This window comes from Capsicum annuum, unplaced genomic scaffold (genome assembly GCF_002878395.1).
Source record: "Capsicum annuum cultivar UCD-10X-F1 unplaced genomic scaffold, UCD10Xv1.1 ctg83367, whole genome shotgun sequence".
Lineage (NCBI taxonomy): Eukaryota > Viridiplantae > Streptophyta > Magnoliopsida > Solanales > Solanaceae > Capsicum > Capsicum annuum.
In genome coordinates, this window is record NW_025894233.1 from 1050539 (window position 1) to 1072566 (window position 22028).

At 36.6% G+C, this 22028-nt stretch overlaps 1 pseudogene; it reads left to right on the plus strand.

Moving 5' to 3' along the window:
- The window catches only part of LOC124895651, a 43935-nt pseudogene that overhangs the window by 21273 nt on the left and 634 nt on the right, over positions 1-22028 (plus strand).

The following is a 22028-nucleotide window of genomic DNA, read 5'->3' on the forward strand; positions in this document are numbered from 1 at the left end:
TCTGTTTTGGACTCCCTCCCTACCTATGTGATATCTTTGTTCCCTATCCCTTCCCGTATATCCAAGAAGTTAAACAGACTTAGAAGAGATTTTTTATGAAAAGGAAACAAGGAAGGTGGAGGATACATTTTAGTGAAATGGGAAGTAGCTCAACTGGGCAAGAACCAGGGAGGATTGTTCATTAGAAACCTAAAGTTACACAACCAGTGTCTCCTCATGAAGTGGTTGTGGAGGTTTAATGGGGAAGCTTCTCCCTAGAAAGAGGTCATTTCTTAAAAATATGGCCAAGAAAGTCATTGGGTCACAAATGAGGTCAATAGCGCTTATGGGGTTAGTGTGTGGAGAGCTATCAGATTATCTTGGCCAAAATTGAATTGACATACAAGAATAAAAGTAGGAAATGGACACAAAACTCTCTTCTGGAAAGACCACTGGATAGGCCAATCAACTTTCCAGGAATCCTTTCCTGACTTGATGCTTCTAAGCAACAATATTGAAGCTACAGTGGGGGATTATTGGTTTCCTCAAGGTTGGAACCTCACACTCAGAAGATATCTTAATGATTGGGAAGTGGATAGGGTAGCAAACATGTTGAATGTGCTAGAAGTCTTCACGGGCACGACTACTAATCCAGATTCTCGTAAGATAGAAACACACAGAAGATGGCATTCTCATAGTGAATAGACTCTACAAAAAGGAAAACAACTCAATACAGGGGAAGTCTCAAAGCTCTGGAAATCCCTATGGAAGATTTAGGTTCCTACTAAAGTGAAATGTTTTACTTGACTAATGGCCAGAAGGGCATGTCTCACTTAAGAAGTTCTCTAGAAGAAGGGAAAGACACTAGTTCCTAGATATTTTTTATGCAATGAAACTGGGAAACAAATAACCACTTATTTCTACACTACAAATTTACTGCTCAACTTTGGCATTTGTTCATCTCCCTCACTAAATTGGAATGGACAATGCCTAAGCACACAACTAACTTGCTAAGCTGTTGGATTAGAAGATGTGGTATCAAAAGTCAAAAGAAGTGGTAGAGGATGATACCCTCCTGCATTTGGTGGTTAGTATGGATGGAAAAAAATGGGAGATGCTTCGAAGACAAAGTCAAGTCCATTAATGATGTAAAATGGAATTGCCTAGTCACATTGTTTTTTTGGTGCAAGGAGAATTGTATAGAGTAAGTAGACAAATTGTAAATTTCTTAGGAGCCTTGTAATTCTAGACTTTTAAGTTCTCTTTTGTAACTATTTTTTGAGGTGTCCAGCATCCCCCCTTAATGCTGAGGAATATAACAGTACCAATTTAAAAAAAAAGTAATCTGGTAACTCCTGTGCTTACGTCACACAATCTTTATCTTAGAAACAACGGATTCTTGATTCTGGTGCTCCTGACCATATTTCTGGCAATAAAAATACTCTCTAATCTTATGCCTATTCTATCTTCTCTACTATGAATTTGTCTAATGGATCAAAGACTACTATAAAAGGGATAGGTATAGCTCATCCTCTGCCTTTCGTACCTTTAAAAACATTTTTTTTTGCACCTGAATGTCCATATAATCTTATTTTCATTAGGAAATTAACCAAAAATCAGAAATGTGATGTAACCTTCCTTGATGATTTTGTTCTTTTGCAGGACCGGAATACATGGCAGATAATTGGAAAAGGACATGAGTAATAAGGATTGTACCTGCTATCCACCCCACAACCACATGTTGCTCTCACTTCTACTATTTTCTCTGAATTTCTCCATAATCAACTAGGACATCCTAGTCTCTTGAAACTACAGAAAATGATTCCCAATTTATCTAATTTATCATTGTTAGAATGCGAGTTGTGTCAGTTTGGAAAGCACAGTCATTCCTCTTTCCCAAAGTGCGTCAATAATATGGCCACCTTTATGTTTAAAGTTGTTCATTCATACATACGGGGTCTAAGTCATGTAAGTTCTTCCTTAGGTTTTCATTATTTTGCAACTTTCATTGATGACTATTCTCGGTTCACATGATTATTCATAATGAAAAATAGATTTGAGTTATTCTCTGTCTTTCAAAAATTTTGTGCTAAAAATCGCATTTAATTTGGTACTGTCATTAAGAATTTAATCAGTGATAATGCTCGAGAATATTTATTCGCCTCTTTTTCTTCTTTCATGTCATCTCATGGCATATTACACTTGTCTTCTTGTGCACATATTCCTCAACAAAATGAAGTTGCTAAGCGTAAGAAGAAACATCTAATTGAAACAGCTCGAACATTGCTCATTCACAATCTGTCCTTTCACGTTTTTGGGTTGATGTCGTTATTTCTGCTTGTTATTTAATCAACCGTATGTCTTCTTCTATTTTGCAGTACAGGATTCCTCACTCAATCTCTATCCAGACCATAATTTGTTTCCCCCTTCCTCTACGTGTGTTTGGGTGCACCTGTTTTGTTCATAACTTTACCTCTGAAAAAGACAGACTTCAGCACAAGGCTTTTAAATGTGTCTTTCTCGGGTATTCTCTTATTCAAAAATGTCACAAATGCTTTGACCCCTCTACTAATAAGTACTTGATCCCTGTAAATGTTACCTTTTTTGTTTTCTCCATTTTTTTGGGAACATAGAAAATCAAAAGACCATATCAATGGTCCTTCTAATTCTAACTATTCTACCCTCAGCCTCACCTCTTTCTTTTAAGGTCTATTCTTGACGACCTCAACTTCTTTCTGAGCCTGCTAGTCTAGTTAGTATTTCTAACTCTAATACAGGTATGCGAAGCACTTTTGGTGACTCATTACTTGCTCCAATGTCTCCTGCTTCGGTTAAGCACTTATAAGATGATCTTCCCATTTCTCTTAGCAAAGGTACTAAAACTACTACCAATCAAGCTTCTATTTATATTTATTTAAGCTTTCATCGTTTGTCTCCTTCATATCATGCCTTTATTACTAGCTTATCCATGGTCAAATTTCCCAATGCTATGGCAGAAACATTAGTTCATCCAGGTTGGCGTTAGGCTATGATCGAAGACATGACTTCTTTGCATGATAATGGTACTTTGGAGCTTGTTCTTTTATCGAAAGGCAAAACCACTATTAGTTGGCGTTGGGTACTCACAGTTAAGGTAGGTTTCGATGGAGCTATTGATCGTCTCAAAGCGAGACTAGTTGCTAAGGAATAACACTCAGATTTATGGCATTGACTATGGATATACTTTCTCAGCCTCTATCAAGAAGGCTTTTGTTTGTCTCCTCATATCTGTGGCAAAAGTAAAATATTGGCCCCTTTTTGGCTAGACATTAAAGAACACATTCATTCATGGAGAACTTGCTGAAGAGATATGGAGCAACCACCAGTATTTGTTGCTTAGGGGGAATCTGAACTAGTATGCAGACTTCGTCGATCCCTTTATGATCTCAAGCAATCTCCTAGAGCATGGTTTGGTCGTTTTCGAGTTGTTGTCCAAGAGTTTGGAATGATTTGAACAGAAGCTGATCACTCCATATTTTATAGGCATTTATCTCATAGCAAACATATCTTTTAATTATTTGTGTTGATATTGTTAGCAGAGGTGATAAGGTATTTCTCAACTTAATCAACACCGTTCAAGTCACTTTCAGATTAAGGATTTGGGCAAGCTGAAACACTTTCTAGGAATTGAAGTGACATAATCTGGAAATTGTATTGCTATTACACAAAGAAAATATGCCTTAGACATTTTGGAAGATGTTGGTATGTTGGATTGCAAACATGTGGACACTCCCATGGATCCAAATACTAAGCTTATTCTAGGACATAGGGAGCTTCTAAAAGATCCTAACAAAAATCGGAAACTTGTTGTCAACTCACTTACTTTACGATCACACGATCAGACATCTCATTTGCTGTTAGTATAGTTAGCCAGTTTCTACAATCACCTCGTGATAGTGATTAGAATACGGTGATTCGTATTATGCAATATGTCAAAAGCTTGCCAGGACGAGGTTTATTATATGAAGACCAAGACATACCCACTTTGTTAGGTATTTTGATGCAGATTGGGTTGGGTCTCCTTCTGATAGGCGGTCCACTTCAGGCTATTGTGTTCTAATGGGAGGCAATCTAATATCCTGGAAAGGCAAAAAACAAGATATCATAGCTAGATCATACGTAGAGGCAGAGTATCGAGCTATGGCATTGGCTACGTGTGTGCTTATATGGTTGAGACAACTTCTCCAAGAATTGAAGATGGGAGGAGTTGAACTGACGAATTGATTTGTGATGACCAAACTGCACGACATACTGCTTCTAATGCTGTATTACATGAAAGAATGAAGCACATTAAAGTGCAGCAAATTGGCTAAGAGGAGGCTAGTTCATAATAGGAGCAGCATCCGATGCATGACATAAATCATCTGGATCTGGAACAAATATTGGACACAGATGGCTATGATAAGTCAGAAGTGGTGTGGCGCTGCAGTCGGAGATGTAGAAGTAATCGTAGATTCCTCAAAGGTTGGTGAGAGTAAGACTGGAGGTATGGATAGGACCTCAGAGATATGAAGATGATCAAAAGATGTATAGTAAGGTTGAGATTCATAGAATGTTACATCGACGGACATAAGGTAGTGACTAAGATTAGGTGAATAGTAATAATACCTTTTTTTGAACTCGAGAGTAACCAAGGAAGACACATTTGAGAGAACGGGGAGCTAGTTTATCTTTTCCTAGGGCTATATTTTGGACAAAGCATTGATCCCAAGGACACGAGGGGGAAAGGGTAGAGATGTGGCTGAGGAAACAATATGGAAGCGAATCTGATTTTGAATAGAAGATGAAGGCGTTGAAGATCAAATTAAAGAAATGAAGCAAGACAACTCAAGGAAATTTGGGCATAAAACAGTGTACTTGCTTAAGTAGCAGAATTAGAGGAATCACAAGAACACAAGATCCTTCAGGAGGAAGAAATTACCTCCAGAATGTCTTTGACCAACGAATTTGAAGAAATTGCTAGAAGAAAAGAAATATTTTGGAGGCAGCGGTCTAAGGCCACCTAGATAAAAAGAGGGGACAAAAAATACCAGCTTCTTTCACAAAACAACCAATGCACACAAGAGAGTAAATACAATTGACAGGTTGAACGTAGAAGGAGAGGTGCTGGAAAATCCTGAGGACATTAAGAAAGAAAGAATATCTTTTTACAAAAACTTATATGTAGATACAGAAGATTGGAGACCTCAGCTAGAAATGACAAACTGTCCAAAGATCAGTAAAGTGGAAAAATCCATGCTAGAGGTCCCTTTTGATGTCTAGGAGATTTTGAAAAGCATCAAGGCATGTGTGGGAGATAAGGCTCCAGGACCTAATGGCTTTACTATGGAGTTTTTCAAATAATGTTGGGATGTTATCAGTGTTGATTTAGTAGTAGCTATCCAAAATTTTCATGAAAGAAGTTTCTTTGAAAAGAGTTTAAATGCAACTTTTGTGGCTCTAATTCTAAAGAAGGTTGGTGTTGATGAACTAAAAGAATTTAGACCCATTAGTCTTATTGGGTGGAGTCTATAAGATCACAACCAAGCTTTTAGCAGAGCGACTCAAGAAAGTGATACATGGACTAGTGGATAGGGCAACATGTGTTCATCATTCATATATGTTGTATTGATAGCCAATGAATGCGTAGAGGCGAGACAGAGAAGCAATAAGCTAGGGATAGTTTGCAAGCGAGATATTCAGAAAGATTATGACTTTATGAACGGGAACTTTCTGCTTTGGATATTGGGAAAAACGGGATTAGAAAGGAGATGGATAAGCTGGATCAAACATTGCATTGGCACTGTGAGGTTCTCAATCCTAATTAGAAGATCTCCATGTGGATTTTTTCCTTCGTAAAGAGACTTGAGGCGGGGGAGGAGGGGGGAGGGCATTCTTTCTATTTGTAGTGATATTAGCCATAGAGAGGATAAGTAGTCTAATCAACAGCACAAAAAGTAAGGGATGAATCAGGGGGTTTCAAGCTGGTGAATTAAACAATTTGGAGATAACTCATCTCCAATATGAAGATGATACGTTGGTGTTTTGTGATGCAGAGGTAGATCAAGTTTTGATTCTCAGAGTCATACTTATCATTTTCGAGGCAGTATCAGGAGTCCATATTAATTAAGTAAAGAGCTTCATTTATCTTATCAATACAGTTACTGATATAGTCGTTGGCTACAAAATTGGGAGGCAGAGTAGGTGAGTTCCCGACAACTTACCTAAGTATGCCTTTAGGTGCCAGGAGTAAATCAAAAAGTATCTGGAATGGGGTTCTGGAGAAATGTGACAAAAAGCTCACAAATTGTAAGAGTTAATAATTATCTTTAGGAAGTAGATTGACACTAGTGAAGAGTGTGTTGGATGCAATACCTTTATATATGATGTCTGTATTCCCAATGCTAGCTAGTGCAGCTAAAAACATTAATGTCCTTAGAAGGAATTTTTTTTGGCAAGGAAGTAAAGACAAGAAGAAGTTTCCCATAGTTAAATGGGAGGAATTGATTGTGAACAAGAAAGCTGGAGGTCCAGGAATTAAAAATTTGAGAAAGCAAAATCAAAGTCTCATGATGAAGTGGCTTTGAAAGTTTACTAATGAGGAAGGCATGCTTTGGAGGGATGTCATCACAACAAAATATGGTATGGAAGATAGGTGGATGACAAAGGTGATAAACACTCCATATAATTGCACCGTGTAGAGGGCAATTAGGAATTTGTGGCCTATCTTATACCACAAAATAAGAGCAATGGTGGGTAATTGGAAAAAGACCTCGTTTTGGGAAGATAAGTGGAATGGTGACTCTACAATGAAACAACTGCATCCTGAGTTGTTTAATTTAAGACAACAAAAATTGGCCATTGTGGCTACAATGTAGATTGGACAAGGGTGGAATCTGGCACTACGAAGACATTGAATATGACAGGGAAATTGACAAAGTGGCAGAATTTCAGAACTCTTTAGCTTTCTTTATTAATCTCACTGATGAGAAAGATTTGTTGATATGGGATGAGGCAGTCAAGGGCGGTTCTCTATCAGATCAGTCTACAAGGAGCTTAATATGTATGCAGGACAAGAGATTAGTTGGCCATGGAAGATAATTTAGAAACCTAAGGTTCCTGACAAAGTAAATTGTTTTTAATGGTTACTAACTAAAGAAGCAGTTTTGACTCACGAAAATCTTTAAAAAAGAGGTTACCAATTGGCATCCAAGTGTTCTCTATGTGGAGAGCAAGCTGAGATAATAAAGCATTTTTTTTGCATTGCCCATGGACAGATCAACTTTGGAGAACATTTATTTTCCTAAAAGAGATTAGGTGGGTCACACCAGAAAGCATTAAGGAAGTTATAAGTAGTTACTAGGGAGCATTAAGAGAGTTCTAAGTAGTTGAAATAGGGACGACCATGCTTCAAAGGAGGAGGAGAGATAGAAGACCTTTATGTGTTATTAAATAACATAAATGTTACCAATATGAGTTCTGATGCAGTGATGGGGCTGCTCCACCTTTAATCAGATGTCGAGGGTTCGACACTGGGTATGAAAAAAACTCTATTGGGAGCATTGTTACCTTAATGGGCCCTACAACGCGCGATTTAGATTAATCGGGGTTCCAATACAAACACCGGACATCGAATAGGAAACCAAAAAAAGAACATAAATATTTAGAGTTTATGGACAAACCATGAGTTATTTTTATTATCATTAAATTAACTTGAACCCAGTTACGAATTTTTAAAATTTCATTTTAGTTCATTTAATCTATTTTTCTCATTTTGAAATTTTTTTATTGAAAGTTTTCTGGCAAAAAAAATTTCCCCAATTTTCCCACATTAAAATTTTTAACAATTACTACCTTATGTATTTTCCTAAGTCAGGGGTCTATCGGAAACAACCTCCCTACTTTATTTGAGGTAGTGATATGATCTGTATACACTCTACCCTCCTCTGATCCACTATGTGAGAATATACTATGTATATTATTATTGTCGCAATTTTTTATGTATTTATTTAAGTATAACAGTAGTATTAAAAATAATATTTAATTTTTACTTGTTATTAAATACAAAAGAAATTTGGATATTTAACGAACCAAATAAAACAAAATCAAGGAAATAGTCAAATTGATTTTAATAAATCGAGAAAGTGTAAAAAATAGAGAGGAGTAAGGAGGAAAGATAAATAAAAGGAAAAAAAAGATAAATTGGTGAGGAAGAGAACAAGTTAATTAAGTTGATATAATGGGTCCCACAAGACATTATTTTACTAATTTAAAAATCCCTCACACAACTAACACTAGGTGTGCCTCGCCCATGTTAAAATTTTCCAAATGGGGATAATGACCGTCAACAAAAAGTAGGGGCTCTGGGTATGAGAGACATGAACTGGTAGAACAAAAGCTCGATGATGAAGTGGCTATGGAAATTGGCATCTACAGAAGAAGCACTCTGGAAGGAGGTGATTAATTGTGAAGTGTGGCATGGAAGAAAATTGGATGACAAAAGAGGTTACCCCCCCCCCCCACACACACACACGCGCGTCTAGTGTGTAGATCAGAAACTTGTGGGATCTAACTTTGAGTGGATCTGATTTCTAATTGAGGAATGGAAGAATGATATCCTTCTGGAAGGATAAATGGTGTAGACATACAACTTTGTGCCTGTTGTTCCTAGAATTCTATTTCTTGTGCCAAATGCAACAGGCAACTATAGCTGAGATGTGGAGTGGTCAAGGGTGGAATTTTCATTTCAGGAGAAATCTCAATGACTAGGGGATGACTAGATTTGCAGAATTTCAAGGGACAACTCTCACATCAATAGTCTAAACGGAGGCGCTAACAGGTCGATCTAGAAACCAAAAGTCAAAGACAACTTCACAATAAATTCAGCCTACAAAGATCTAAATGTTACAGAAATACAAGAGATAGGATGGCCATGTAGGATGATATGGAAAACTAAAATACCTTTCTAGTTAAATTATTTTTTCCTGGTTACTTGCTAAGGAAGCAGCATTGACCCATCAAAATTGATACAAGAATAATCACGGAGATGAACTTATGAGAGTGTGCGTCGAACCCGAGACTCGAAGCGGGCAAGTAAAGTGCAAAGGAAGACCATATCACACACCAAGAACTGGCCATACACTACACTCCATAGGCACCTTTTGTCTTCCCTTCATTAAGGGCTTTTGGGACATTTCACTTATGTTTGTAATAAGTTTATAAATAGACTAGTTTTAGATCTTTAGTTATTTGGTTGTTAAATGATATTGAAAGACTATTCTCTAGAGAGAGAGGGAGTTGTAACCGAAACTAGGGTAAGAACAAGTGTGGTACTCACTGGTGTTGCAAAATTGGCTAGAAATGTTGGTGCTTGAGTGGTGGATTCCCTCTTGTGTCTTCGTAGAAGTATGGTGTTACTATTGTAAGTCTTAGGGGTCCTTGGATTTGAGATATCCTTGGGTTCTTTGGTTTTGTAATAGTGTATGTCTCACTACCTATCTTTACTTTCATGTACTAGTTTGTTCTTGTTTTAGTGAAAATCGTTGGTTCTTGTTATCTTGTGTTGTTATTCCTCTTGTTATCTTGTGTTGTCCTTGAGTTTGTGGGATGTTCTTGTATAAAAAATGTGAACAAAAAAGGGTTTCACCTATGCGCTAGATGTTTTTTTGAGTGAAGAACCAGCGGAGATAATTAATCATCATTTTTTGCATTGCAAATGGACTGATCAATTGTGGCAGATGTTCATCAATATGAGAGATCATATGGGTGAAACCAGATAGCATCAAAGGGTTTCTAAAGTATTGGAACAAGGATGGAAATACAGCCAAGAAAGAAGAGAGATGTTAGATTGTCCCAGCTAGCATATGGTGTTTAGTGTGTCTGGAGAGAAATAGAGATGTTTTGAGGGGAGAAAACAACATGTAGAAGTTTAAACTAAATTGTCTAGCTCTCTATTATTCTTGGTGTAAACAGTTAGTAATAGAACAATCAGTAGCTATTTATGCAACTATAGATTAACCGCGCAAATAGGATCCTATGTAACTACAACTCTTTTTGAAGGGGACTACATTTTCTGATGTAGTATACCTGTGGATATATAGACTAACTGTTGCTGTTCTAAAAAAAAATGACAATGCATGACCACTACAAGAAGTTGAACCCATTCTTTCATATTAGTAGGCTCCTTTTTGGTTTAGTTCAGTTAAGCATTTTTTCTTCAGTCAGTTAGATCTGAGGTCGCTTTGATGGCTTCAGGTTGATGTATTTTAGGTATATCATTTTTGATTCTCACCTAGTGCTAATCAATCTATATTTTTTACTTATTTATAAAGCGCAATAAGCTGGCACTTTTTCGACATGCCTGCTTGTGCTGCCTGCTTTAGCTGCTTCAATCGTTATTTTACTATATCATCCCTAATTAATTATTATAAGTCATCTAAGTATAAAACAATTAATAATATTTAATAAAGATGATAAATTGAATATAAAATGATAAATTAATTGTTGACGTTTTATTTCTACTTGATGTCTTATATGAGACCTATTTAAATTTTTCATAAATATTTTTTATAGTAATTTCCTTACATCACTGTATAGGTCATTTAAGACATGTCTGCTTCGTTGTTTCAATCGTGATTTTATCATATCACCCATAATTAATTTAAAAAAAAAAAGACAAAATAGAAATAAAATAATAAATTAACTCTTGATGTTTTGTACTACCTTCTTCAGTTGCTTTAATCGTAATTTTACTATATCACCCCTAATTAATTATTATAAGTCATTTAAGTATTAACAAATTAATAATATTTAATAAAAAAATAAGGAAATAAGCAGACACCTCTTCAGCATGCCTGCTTGTGTTGCTTCAATCGTTATTTTACTACATCATTTCTAATTAATCATTATAAGTCATCTAAGTATTAAAAAATTAATAATATTTAATAAAGATGATAAATTGAATATAAAATGATAAATTAATTGTTGATGTTTTATTCTACTTGATGTTTTATATGAGACCTATTTAAATTTTTTCACAAGTATTTTTTATAGTAATTTCATTATATCATTGTTATAGGTCATTTAAGACATGTCTGCTTCGTTGTTTCAATTGTGATTTTATCATATCACCCATAATTAATTTTGAAAAAAAGATAAAATAGAAATAAAATAATAAATTAACTCTTGATGTTTTGTACTACCTTCTTCAGTTGTTTTAATCGTAATTTTACTATATCACCCCTAATTAATTAATATAAGTCATTTAAGTATTACCAAATTAATAGTATTTAATAAAAAGATAAAATAAACATAAAATGATAAATTAACTCTTGATGTTTTAAATTAATTAGATGTCTTATATGAGACCCATTCAAATTTTTCACATGTATTTTTTATAATAATTTTATTTTATCACTTCTAATTAGTTGTTATAAGTTATTTAAGACATGTTTGTTTCATTGTTTCAGTCGTGATTTTATTATATCACCCTAATTAAATTTTATGGTCATCTAGGCATTAAAAAAGTTAATAATATTTCATAAAAAAATAAAATACACAAAATGATTAAAATATTTTTTTGACTATCGAAATTATATTAGTGCCACATAAATTACGATGGGACAGAGGAAGACATAACTTATTGAAAAATTATGCTAAAAGCATTAGAAATCACATATTTATCAACTTAAAAATATAAAATATATAAAATATTCGATTGACTCTCAAACTTATATCTGTGTCACTTAAATTGGAATAGAAGAAAAAATATTATAAATCACAATAACTAAAAATTTAAATTTTTTTAATGATTGATTATCTAAATTATATTTATGTCACATAAATTAAGAAAAAAATAATATATATTGGGCCCGTTCTAAGCACAGGCCTTCGATGTCTAGTAGCCCATATACATCATGGTCACTAAAACATCATCTATGTTAACTTCTAACATATGTTATTTTAAATACTACAACAACGGTATTTGGGGTCTACAATTCAGGGGAACAGTGAGATTGATGAGAATGTCACGCATTGTATTGGTGTAGGGTGGTTGAAATGGAGGCTCGCTTCGGGAGTATTGTGTGATAAGAAGGTGCCTTCGAAGATTAAAGGTAAGTTCTACAGAGTGATAGTCCGACCGGCTATATTGTATGGAGCGGAGTGTTGGCCAGTTAAGAACTCCCACAGTCAAAAGTTGAAGGTGGCGGAGATGAGAATATTGCGATGGATGTGTGGCCTTATTAGGAGAGATAAGATTAGGAATGAGATTATTCGGATAAGGTGGGAGTGCCTTCGGTAGAGGACAAGATGCGAAAAGTGAGGTTTTGTTGGTTCGGGTATATGATGAGGAGGGGCTCGGATGCTCTAGTATTGAGGTGTGAGAGACTGACTATGAATGGTTTTAAGCGGGGTAGAGGTAGGCCGAGGAAATATTGGAGGGAGGTGATTAGGCATAATATGGAGTAGTTACAGCTTACAGAGGACATGACCCTTGATAGAAAGGTGTGGAGGATATGAATTAGGGTAAAGGGTTAGGGGGTAGGAGTGTGACTGTAATAGTAGGGAAGAGTACTTTGTTTGCGTCTGAAGTTTCCTGTCCGGGGTGTTTGAGTGATGTCTATGATTTCGAATAGATAGATTATAGTATTGTCTTGGGGTTGTATTGTTTTTTGTATTAGCTAGCAGTGTTACTTTATTTTGCATGTTGTATTAGTTTATATGCTTTAATGTTTTTATGTTTATTATAATGTTATCTGTCCTGAGCCGGGGGTTTATCGGAAACTGGCTCTCTACTTCACCTGAGGTAGTGGTATGGTCCACGTACAATTTACCCTCCCAAATCCCACTATGTGGGAATGTGTTGGGTATGTTGTTGTTGTACTACAACAACATACCCAATGTATTTCTACAAAATGGAGTCTAGGGAGGGTAAAGTATATGCAGTTCACACTACTATACAATAAAAATGTATACTGTACTTTGTACAATGAAACATACTTTCATATTCCTGGTTCATTGTATTGGAGAACAATGGAGCATAAGTATACTTTGGTAAATGAAGGATTATTTTTTGGATATTAAGTTGTAGATGAATAGTACTATTGAATGAGTTCAAATAACGAAAGATTTTGGTGTGTTTGGTTTATAGACAAAACTCTAGTTTATCTCAAGGTCCTAAATACTAGAAGTAACATGGAAGGAATTATAATTATGTTGTATAGTTTAATAAGGTATATAAGATAATGATGTATTGATTTAAAATCCTAAATTTTAGGACTTCCGACATAGTTCAAATAAAGGTAGATGTAATAACCAAATTGTAGTGGTAAGGTTTTTTACTTTTGGTATACTTTTTTTATACGGATATGTTGTCTAACGAAATTTATTACTTTATCAAAAAAATAATCAAATTGTAGTGAATTTTGAAGTCTTATATATTAGGAGAAAAAGTAAATGACAATTTTGTCCAACGTGGAATCTATTTCTAAGGGGTAAAAAAGTCCATCAATTTCACAAGCGCTTCTATAATAATATACATTATTAACATGTATGGTTTACTAACCACCAAGTACATGCACAAATCTAGAGTAGAGTGATGATCAAACACACGGGGGAGCGCGCAGCGGAAAAAAGCGATGAGGTCCCCGCTTCACGCTTTAAGCAAAGCGTGAGCTTTATTGAAATGGAGTGCAACTTAAAAGAAAAAAAGATTAGAATAATTAGAGACTATACGTTTTAGCAAGAGTTCATATTAAAAGCTAAAAAAAGACTCCCCTTTAGTTGTTTTGCCACAAAGCATACATACAACTGCAGTCCTATTGGTCTCACTAATTTTTTCCCCCATATTTTCACGTTGGGTCAGCCATTTTAAATTGCAGTTAAGGTTTAAGAAAAATAATTAGCATTGTGTTTTTATAATTATTAAGAAAAAATATTCAGCAACATTATTAATCTTGGTTAAGAAACAAAAATCCAGCAACATTTGAGTCGCTGTTAAGAAACAAAAAAAATTCAGCAACATTTTAATTACTTTTTCTGAAAAAAATATTCAGCAACGTATAATGGAAAAAATCAAAGCTAAATAGAGTAAATAACAAAGTAGAAAATAGAAGAAAAAACATATGAAACCCTAGCTATTCTGATTTCTAAAAGACCAGGTAAGTCACGACTCATGACCCCTTTTATTCTATAAAATCATTCACTTGTTAACGAAACAAAATAAACGGGCTCGCTTTTCTCGCTTTTGGTTGCATCACACTTCAATCTGAGAAGCAACTGCTTTTCACATGCCCGTGTTGAACCCTCGTTCCGCTTTGCTTCATCGCTTTATGCAGTGAAGTGCTCATTTTCCCAAACAGTGACACATAATGATCAACTTCACTTTAAACCATGCGAAATTCTTGAATAACCATGCCAAATATTTTGAACCATACTCGAGGAGATTACTTTAGGCCATAAAGTGATCATTGTAGTTTGCAAACCATGTTACACTCCTCCTGAGTAACAAAACCTAGTGGTTGCAACTAGTAATAGAAAACAACCACTAATTGAATTGAACCAATTTTAGCTATAGGTGACTAGTCATGCGTTTAGGTGATCAATCTCTCCATCAGGGACAAACTTCACCAAGTATACCCAGTTGCAACCAACAGTAGACTTACTTGGAGGTAGATGAACAAACTCCCAAGTACCACTAGACTGTAACGTAAGTATTTCCTCAATCATAGCTTATTGCTAGCTTGGATGAGAGAGCTTCTCCTTAGTCTTAGGAATAGAAACAAATGATAGTGATGATACAAAGGCAAAATGCGTTGGTGACAAATGATGATGGCTCAAGAAAGTATAGATAGGATGAGGGTTATGAGTTGAACGAATACGTTTTCTGTGTGGCAATAGGAGAACTTTGTGTAGACAGGTCCCCAATAGGTAAATATTGGTGTTGGGCATGAATCTTTTGGCCTGGGTGAAGAGTGCGGACAACAGTGATAAGTCAAAAGTGGTGGAGGTGGAGTCGAGGAAGACGGAGCAGTAGGAGCTGGAGTGGGAAGATTGATGATGTTAGAATCCCTAAAAGATGGAATTGGTAGAACCTCAAAAATGTCTACATGTTCGGATGTTAAGTAGGGTCGACTTTAAAGAGAGTAACATCTATGGCATAAGGCATCATGAGAGGTTAGGTGAGTAGCATCATATTCCTTTTGTACCCTAAAAAAACGAGAAAGACAAGAGCCACTTTGTCTTTTCCTGGAGCGAGGATGTAGATGAAACATGTGTTTGAAAGGCATGTGATGCAATAGAAAACAAGTCACAATAGCACCCAAAGACCTGGTGGTCAATGAAGTGGGTGGAGAACCTATGGTCTCAGGTTCAAATCCTAGCAAAAAAAAAAAAAAAGTGATTCTTCCCTTTTGTCCAAGCTTTGGTGGACAAAGTTACCTGACTTGATATTGTTGGTAGGAGGTGGCAGGTATCATGTGGGTTTTAGTCGAAGTGCGCGAAAGCTAGCTCGGACACCAAGGTTATAAAAAAAGGAAACACGTCACAATAATGTGCCTATTTTCTTTCTGCGATCCTATTTTGTTGTGCAGTGTAAGAACAAGATGTTTGATGAATAATTCCATTGGAAAACATAGATTGTTGAGGCTGAAATTAAAACATCTGAAATGAAACTATTAAAGAATGAAATGAAATAATTAAAAGCACTAGCCAAACGACTAATTGATAGAAAGTCAAAGGGACAACTAGGAACAAAAGGAACATTATTCAGTATTAAGGAAAGTAAAGAATTAGCTTGACTGATTCCATTTGCCATGGCATGAGAACCATTAGCTAAGGTAACAATGGGAAGGGACCGAGAATAAGTAATGAAAATAAAGATTAGTTTCCAGAAATGTGGTCGGAAGCGCACGAGTCCACGCCGCAAGGACCAAGTGTGGTGTATTGTGAAAGACAACCAGTTTGAGCAACAAAAGCTATGAGCAACATGAACATATCATTGTTTTCCATGTAAGGAGCAGCACACATCACGAGTATGACCCAACTTGTTACAATAGTTACGCCTTGACCGATGTTTCTCAGAGTTGTTTCCGTGTCGATTTTCAGTCTTGAATGTAGTTTGAGATGCTAAAACAAGAGAATCTTCAGTACCTATGACTAGATGAAATAGGTGGTGCAACTAGTTGTAATGATCAAGCGATTTATGATTCAAGCGAGCGGGTCATCCACCACTGGAATAGTGGGGTTAGCCAAAATTTGGTCATGTACGGAACAAGATTAGATGGAAGTCCAGCTGGTGTAACAACTAAAAACATCTTCTAATGTTGCTCCAATTGTTTTTTAAACACTCGTAGTAACTGGCATCAACTCATTATTTTCTTCTATAATTGCCTAAATTCGTTTAAGATAGGTATACATATCCAAATCTTGCCGTTTAAGTTTAGTTAACCGAGAATCACATTAGAATAACGGGAGATGGCACACGAGCCTTTTTCAAACTAAGAAGCATGTTTGGATGGACGAAACAATGGCATCAACTTTGAACCAATAGACTTCCACAATAAACTACACATAGAGCATCAATCTTCTCCAATTCTTCCGGGTTCTTTTCAATAATATCATTAGCATGTTTAATTAAGTGATCTTGAACACCTTGTTCTTTACTCCATAATTGAATTGAGAAGGCCATGATAATTAATTTGCACCACCTACTTATCAAGGGTTTAGTAGTGATAGACTGGCACGAATTGTTGGAAACCATGTTCTTAGCATAAAAATATTTGATCCAGACATGAAGATTGGTCATAGCAAAATTTAACCAAATATCAAGTATATGTTGATTTCGATGTAGCAAGAGTGTAATATACATTTGTTAAAACTGTCTTGAGTCGGAAAAACGGGAAGCAGTCACTAGAAAATTGAAAAAAATGGAAGCAGTCATCGAAAAATCAAATTTGGTCACCGAAAAGTGGTCAGATCAGGAGGCATTTATATGGGTAGCCTCGGAAAGACTAGGCAGTCCTGCTGGAAAAGAAGCAAGTCCGAAAATGGTCAGAGGATCTTGCATGCACTGACGTATGGGCAAAGCGCTTGTCGGACAAATTGTTTCGACGTTGCATGAGGGTGCGGGTCAAGTCAACTGCCAAATTGATTCTAGGGTTTGCTTGTTGCGGGGTGGGGAACCCTGATGGTGTTAGTTTTCACTCAACCTTGAAGAAGGCTGCAACGCAAAGCAGCCCTAGAAAGTCACCGAAAAAATTACGTCGACGGAACTCTCTCTTTCCATGTGTTACTGCCGTTAACTAGGTTCTGATAGTGGAAGAGAGAACAAGGGAGAAAATCGACTTCATTATTCACATGGTTCTAAATAGGAATGGAAATCAATACATAATTACAATAGGAGTAATTTTTTCTTTTTCGGGAAGGTACAATAGGAGTAAATAAAGCGACCTACTATATTTATTTACATAATATATTCTAGAATATTAACAAGGATTCTAGCCGTTAGCATCTGCGATCCCCCCCCTCTCCCACAGGATTTTGGTGCAATGATAAGGCAATAAAGTTGGTCTGGTTATTAAGAGGGAATCATACTTTAGATTACTTTTTTCAAAAGAAACTTTCTTAAAGCCCCTAAAAGTTGTTGCTTCGAAACCTGGTTGTTTGGATTTGAAGTGAAATCAGTTCTATTTTTGGGCAACCCCATCAATGCGTAAGAGCTAGAAATGGTGGATGGAAATAGTGCTAGTGCCGAGTTCTGGTTCTACCAGCACAACCACGTGATATGTGGGTTAGGTGCTCATCATGATCTCAAACCTTTCTATGGGCCAAAAAAGAAGCGTAGAGGAGCCCCTTTACTCTCTGAGTTTCAGATCATGAGCTAGTTGGCCCTCAAATATTTCTAGGTTATAAAAAAGTATTAGATTTGTCTCCTTGTCCAATCTCTATCTTAAATTTTAGTCTTTAGTAGCTGTATTTGTTATCTTTCTATTCTGAGGTTGAACTTAATTTGCTATGATTTGGTTCAATTATGCTAGATCCACTGAAAAATCCAGTTAGGTTGTTAAGACCTAAGGTGCTAAATTCATCTGAAAAGGCACATCGTTTTTCGTTATGGATTGAAGTTCTATGTAGTCCTTGAATTGGAATTATCCTTGAGATGGAAATATGAATCTTTCAACTTTTATGATATTTTTATCTCTTCCTTAGATTAAGTGAGAAGGATAAATTCATAAATTTGTCCCATTATTATGCCCAAGTACTATACCTCTGACGTATGCTTACCAAACTTTTAGAGGCTTATTTTAAGCTGTTGTCTTTTGGTTATAGCTTGTCCCCTGAACTTCAAGCCACCATCAGAAGTGATCAATGCATGCAGAACTTTAGCTGCTCCAAGTCCTTCATGTTGTAGCTCGTTAAATGCCTACATCACTGGGATACAGAAGCAAATGTTGATCACAAATCGGCAAGCAATTATATGTGCTGCTGTTTGGTTCTATGTTAGAGAAGGCTGGAGTCATGACAAATGTTTATGAGCTTTGTGATATTGACTTGAAGGATTTTAGTTTGCAATGTGATTATTCATTTATGATATTTTCTGTTGTCCACGTCCCTTGTTTCTTGGAGCTGACATTTGTGTTCTTTTCGCTAGGCTTCTGTGTGCCGTGGTGGAGCAGCATATGGGCAAGAAGGTACAGATTCTCTTTTACAAACCAAGCTTGGTGCAATTATACAGTATTAAGCTATAATTGAATTTTTAACTGTAATCTGTTGTTAAGCATTATTGGCTGGGAATTACAAATTGAAAAACCAGTAGTGTTGGCTGGGTGTTTGACACGACCCGAACCAGGGCCTTGTCGTAATGGGCAATCCCAAGCCCAATCAGGACCGGAAACCGCCCCCGTTTCCCAACCCAACCACCAAACGCATACCTTGAGTTGGCTGAAGTCCAAACATATAACAAGATAGCGTACCCAACCATGTGGTGACTTTGGGATGAGTCTATCCGAGACCAACCCAATCAAGTCCAACTACCCAATAACCAACCAAACCAATGCGAAAACGATAAACCAATACCATGATAATAAGCCAATGTATGTATGTACATGTAACAAAGAAATCCATACCATACCCAAGTCCACAGTTGTCCATACAAAGCTTCTAGACCAACCAAAGAGTACCTAGTCAGGACATGCCCCCGACCATAGCCAAAACCAAAGTCTATGAAAGACAAAAAATATGTAAAGTAAACCATGACATGAAATAGATGCCTTCCGAAATATGGAAGCTCACTACCTCAATCCAAGATCGACTGTCCCCGAATCCGATCACTAAGCAGGAGAAGTAGAATGGTCGGTTCCTGCATAGCGTGGGTATACAGCTATCAGTAGATGGGTTATTGGGTGAACACTAGCATGCACTCAAGATAAGGATAAGATAATGCCATTTACAAAGTCAAGTAAACCATCCATAATGCATATAATCATACATACATATATATTTAACCATGTCGGGAAAGGGAACCGGGTTTAGTATGCCATTAAAACCTTTACCTGGATTGTGTAGCTTTGCCGTCCTAAACCATCCACAGGCTATATGAGTTCAGCCCCCCCCCCCCCCCTGAAAGGGCCCCAGTGCGTGAAGCCACACGACCATGGAATTAAACCTGGGATGACTAGTACATCCCCCCAAATATAGTGTGGCATCATGCACAAGGTCACCAAGACCAACCTCACATCGACAAATATGAGTTTCCAGTTTTGGTCCCCTGGGACCTTCACCTTCCACGGCTTTGCTACACATCCCATCATTATTGCCCAATTAAAACTATTACCAAACAACCAACCAATCCATTTACCATTTATTAACCAAGGTTATTTAGTGGTGGTATCGTCATATCGACTATACTTGCAAGTACTATCCATAGCCAACCACAAATAGGTTTAAGGGGACTTCCAAGTGCCCTTCCATTTACCATAGTAAACCACTTGGGGGATTCCATGTACCCCACAAGTATAATCATTTAACCATTTACCTTTCCAAGCCATTTAAAACATGCATAAATTTTTTACCAAGTTCTAAAACAAGCAAAAGTTCCATTAAAAGTGCTCAATGCAATGAAAACATTATTATTATCATTTTGTCACACAAATTGAGGGCATAATATAACCAAAACCAATTCCAATCACTATTAAACCATTCCCATGAAATCCAATTATCCAAAACCACCATTAATGCACATAAAGCATAATTAAAACCATGAAAAACCATAACCAACCATTTAATATCAAAACTCCCAATTCATATTTGAAAACCAAAATCATGCAATCAATGTAGTCATGAAAACATTCATAAAAACCATGCTTCTAGTTAGAATTAACAGTGAGGGAAGACAACATGTCTTATACATGAAGATTCACGGAAGAAATCTTGATCTTTGAGTTCTTTGAAGAACATGTGAAGAAACCCTAGCCCTCAATCTTCAAGAGTGAGTTTAAGAGAGTATTTGAAGTGTTTTAATCCCTTAACAAGTGTTATGGAATGCCACCAAGGGTTATATAACGTGAGGACAAAAGGGTTTTGAAGTAGGAAATGTCCGGACTACCCTTGACGTAAAATTAAAACAAGTCACGTCCAGGGGTACGACTCACCTATACGATCCGTATCCTAGGGTACGAGTGGTACCCCAACTCGTACCCAAGACCATGCCAAGACCCTACCTACTGGCTTCTATACGACTCACACCTCCCTAACTCGTACCTAAGGATACGAGTGGTACACTCAATCGTACCCACCAACCGTACCATGGGCAGATTCCACAAGACCAAGACAATCATGCACCATACGACTTGCCTTATACCACTCATATGCTCCTATACAATTCGTAACCTAGTGAGTCGTATTTTGGGCAGTAGCCAAGCCAACCATACTGCCAAGGTATGAGTGAACCCTCGAGCCATCCCACAAGTCGTATTCAAGGGTACGAGTGGTACCCTTGAGTCGTATCAAGTCCATTGAGTCCAAAACCAAGGAAATTTTGCAAGGATTAAATTCCCAGGGTGTTATATTGTTCATCAAGCTTAAAAATGGATTTAGAAATGTATGCAGTAACATGCAAATTTAGGGCGAGAAGTAGTTTTTAAATACTGGATATAGGATTTGTCCTTTCATCTTCCTTAATGATATTGGGTGTATCTTATGGAAACTTGTCTCTTGTACAGATTAATAATACTTCCTCTCATGTGTCCAGTGCTGCTTTTTGTCTGACATTAGAAAAGACAGTTGACGCGCTCTACCAATAAATTCTGTGAGATGTTTGCATACTGTCCACATCTATTCTGTTTGGGGGATGGTGGGTGGAAACCAGATTGAATCGTCCTAACAAAATGGATCCACACTAATCAGATAAACAATTTCTTTAAGAGGCTTATTCGTGATATCAAAATGTCGTGTTCCTTATCTGAAGGATAGCCATAAAATCAGCAGCGCCATTTCCTTATCTATATTATGCGTAGTTGTGTACATGATTCCTTAGTATTTCGATCATGCAATAATTGCATATCTTTGGTCATGAGAACATAAAGGTTCTGATTAAGGCTCTTGAGTTATGGAAGCTATCAATATATCCGGTTAGTGAGAAATAATTTGAAGTTTACAACTCTGTTGGCTTTAGATTTATATAGAGCTGCATGTTACCATGCTAGCATTTTTGTTGATGGAAAGTGTGTTGCCATAACCAAAAAGCACTTTGTGTTTCCATAATGAGAACGTTTTAGCTATTCTTGGCCTAATTTATACTGATGAAGTTGTTCAAATTAATGAAGCAGGGTGCTTGCTTCGAAGCTTACCAGCAGATCTGGTATATGATAATTCAAGCGGGTTCAGTTTTAATTGCGACTTAAATGACAATATTGCTGCTCCATGGCGTTCATCATCGTCGGTCACATCCTTGTCTCTGTGTGCTCCTGGTAACTGACTGACAATTTCCCTTCTTTAAATTGATTTTACTGATTCCATAAAAATCAGAACAATTC